At 38.6% G+C, this 3,838-nt stretch overlaps 1 non-coding gene across 1 annotated transcript; it reads left to right on the plus strand.

Annotated features, from left to right (window-relative positions):
- Window positions 1-2,837: 2,837 nt before the first annotated feature.
- On the plus strand, window positions 2,838-2,905 carry LOC111554522. Its single transcript, XR_002735267.1, has one exon. It is a non-coding gene; the product is annotated as a small nucleolar RNA SNORD77 (small nucleolar RNA).
- Window positions 2,906-3,838: the final 933 nt, after the last annotated feature.

The raw sequence follows: 3,838 nt of genomic DNA on the forward strand, positions 1-3,838 counted from the left end.
TTTTTCCTCTCACTCACATCTAAGATCTGCCTCCCAAGCCCTCTTTCCTGCCCCAGAATTAGCCTCTTTCTTGCATTACTGATAATAGGGATATCAAAAAATAATAATAAAATACTGGTTAGGATATTTCCCCAAAGCTGAGATGGGCAGGTTAAAATAGCAACTCAGTGGGACACCGACTCCCAGGTCCAGGATGGACCATGCAGAGCCCCGTCGGGCTCATTTGCACTTTTTCTCCAGCCTGAGCTGAAGAAGTGAGCCCTTCTCTCCCACATTCTTCTCCACCGCAACTAACTCCTTATCTTGTGCAAACAACTGATCCCAGAGTAACACACAACATTGCGAGGACACATCAATTTCAGGCATAAGATAGTCTCATTCCAAATTAGGAGATGGTGGTGCTCTAAATAAAACAATCCTCAGAGACATAATTCAACAAATTCATTAAATGTATATTACTAAAGGGTATTAACATCTCAGACTCAGTAATCGCCTTTAGAGGCCCATCAGTGCTTTCCCATACTCCCCAAGAATGATAGGTAGACCCTGGCTGTTTTATATTAGCATAGCTCAAAGGGTCAACTCTAGTAGTGCATTCCGAAACAAAGAACATCTTCCACAAAGCAAACTGTAGTTTCCATCTGCAAAGGCAGACACAGTTTATATTCCTAAAATGTCATTTTTTCCTCAGTTAAAAAAAAGAAAAACCTCAATTTACTGTAAAGTAACTTTTTAATTCCAGAACAAAGGACAACAAAGAGAGAGAGAAGGTGAAGGTTGACTTCAAGATTTTGTTGTAGGAAACCTATTAAGACATCCAATCAAAACTAAAATTTAATCCGACATGGGAGTTTCCTAAACCTGTTCCAAACAGTGAAATGTTCTATAATTGTAACGTTTTATAACATTTTATATAAAACTTCAGTTTAAAGCATAGCTAAGCTCTAAAGCAAGAAAAAGAAAATTTGCAGGTACCAGAAATGAAGCAGAAACCTGTAACCACAGAGGGTCAGAAAGGGCAAACCACCAAAAGAGTAGGTGAATAATGAGATAACCCCATAAAAAGTCCTTAATAAGTCAAGGCACTTACAGGATTCCTGTGAAAAAACAACACCTATTGAAGTTGAGCTCACACACAAAAATTATAAAGCAGATGGGGAAGTTCAATGCCAAGATAGACATTCTACTGACTCAGCAAATAGAATAACTAACATCAGTGGAACTAGAGACTAAAAAGTGATCTGAAAAGGGCCTTAAGTTTGATTAAGAGATGAAAGAGGTAAAGGAGGTTCCCATATAACAAGAATAGAAAATTATAAAATAAGAACAAGAAAATTTGCAATCGCTAGCTATAATTGTGCAGTTGTCTCTTTTTCTTTGCATTTCTGTCTCATTTTGCTTCATGTATTTTGAGTCAGCTTTCTTATTAGGTGCATGGACATTTAGGATTACTATGTCTTGTTGATAAATGGATCCTTTTGTTACTATGAAATAACCTTCTTTATCCTTGGAAATATTTTTTAGACTAAAATCTGCTTTGTAGGATAGTAATATAGCCACTCCAGCTTTCTTTTGATTAATATTTGCAGGACATATCTTTATGCAATTTTTCTCTTTTGACCTATTTATGACTATATTTAAAGTGGATTTCTTGTAGGCAGTTTATAGTTGGATCATGATTTTTAAAAAATACAACCTGACAATCTATGCCTTTTAATTGGGGTGTTTAGATCATTTACATTTAAAGTGATTGTTGATATGGTTGAGTTTGAATCTACCATTTTGCTACTTGTATTCTAGTTATCCCATTTCTTCTTTGTTCTTTATTTCCTCTTTTTGAGTTACTTAATATGTTTCATGATTCCACTGATCTTAGGTTTACTTTATTTCTCAGATATCACATAATATCTATTTATCATAGATCTACCTTATTGTTTTTAACCTCAGTCTAGTATTCCACAGTATGGATGCACCATAGCTTGTTTACCTATCAATAGAAACTTAAATATATTTTCAAATTTTTATTGTTACGAGAAATACTGTAATTAATACATTTATTCATGCCTCTTTGTTTTTTGTTTGTTTGTTTTGTTTTTTGAGACAAGTTCTCACTCTGTCACCCAGGCTGGGGTGCAGTGGTGTGATCTCAGCTCACTGCAACCTTTGCCTCTTAGGCTCATGCGATCCCCTCACCTCAGCCACCCAAGTAGCCAGGATTACAAGTGCATGCCACAATGCCCAGCTAATTTTTGTATTTTCTATAGAGACAGGATTTCACCATGCTGACCAGACTGGTCTCAAACTCCTGGCCTCAAGCAATCCACCTGCTTTGGCCTCTTAAAGTGCTAGGATCACAGGCATGAGTCACCATGCCCAGCCATGCCTCTTTGAGCCTCTGTAAGTATTTCTGTAGGATCAAATCTCAAAAGTGAAATTTCTGGGTCAAAAGATACGCATATATTCATTTTGATGGGTGCTGTTAAGTTCACTTCCAAAAAAGATGTATCTGTTCTTCTCAGTAACAGCAATTTCCCACATCCTTGCCAACCTTAGATAGAATCTTTTCTTTCTTTCTGTTTCTTCTTTCTTTCTTTCTTTCTTTCTTTCTTTCTTTCTTTCTTTCTTTCTTTCTTCTTTCTTTCTTTTACTTTTCTCTCTCTCTCTCTCTCTCCTTCTCTTTCCTTATTCTATTGGAGGAGGGGCTGTCATTACTGTTTAATTTGTGTGCTTCTGGTGATATTAAACATATTTCCATGTATCTATTCACCATTTGTACTTTTTCTGTGAATTGCCTATCATTGTGGGCTGAATTATGTCTCCTCAAAATTTGTATGTTGATACTATGATGGTTGCATAGTTCAGCAGATTGAATCATGAAGAAATGTACCATGTGTCTGATGTATCTGGGGTGGCTGCAGTTTGCTGTTAGTAGTTAAGCAGTGTACCACCAATCTACCATTAAAATATTCTTTTTTTTTTTTTTTTTTTTTTTTTGAGATGGAGTCTCGCTCTGTCGCCCAGGCTGGAGTGCAGTGGCACGATCTTGGCTCACTGCAAGCTCCGCCTCCCGGGTTCACGCCATTCTCCTGCCTCAGCCTCGCGAGGAGCTGGGACTACAGGCGCCCGCCACCACGCCCGGATTCTTTTTTGTATTTTTTAGTAGAGACGGGGTTTCACTGTGTTAGCCAGGATGGTCTCGGTCTCCTGACCTTGTGATCTGCCTGCCTCGGCCTCCCAAAGTGCTGGGATTACAGGTGTGAGCCACTGCGCCTGGCCCAAAATATTCTTTACTGACAATTTTGTATGAAAATTATAGAAAAAAAAATTGTATGTTTAAGTCCTTAACCCCAGCTTCTCATAATATAACTGTACTTGAAGATAGGGCCTTTATTTTTATTTTGTTTTATTTTATTTCTATTTTTATTATTGAGACAGAGTTTCACGCTTGTTGCCCAGGTTGGAGTGCAATGGTGCAATCTTGACTTACTGCAACCTCCGCTTCCCAGATTCAAGTGATTCTTGTGCCTCAGCCTCCAGAGTAGCTGGGATTGCAGGCATGCTACCACCCCCAGCTAATTTGTATATTTTTAGTAGAGACTGGATTTCACCATGTTGGCCAGGCTAGTCTTGAACTCCTGACCTCAGGTGATCCACCCACCTCAGCGTCCCAAAGTGCTGGAACTGCAGGTGTGAGCCACCGTGCCCGGCCAAGATAGGGCCTTTAAATAGGGAATTAATGTAAAATGAGTCATATGGGTAGGCCCTAATGCAATATGACTAGTGTTCTTATAAGAAGAGGTTAGGACACAGACTTGAGCACACACTGAGGAAAGACACA

The sequence above is a fragment of the Piliocolobus tephrosceles genome, chromosome 15 (genome assembly GCF_002776525.5).
Source record: "Piliocolobus tephrosceles isolate RC106 chromosome 15, ASM277652v3, whole genome shotgun sequence".
NCBI lineage: Eukaryota > Metazoa > Chordata > Mammalia > Primates > Cercopithecidae > Piliocolobus > Piliocolobus tephrosceles.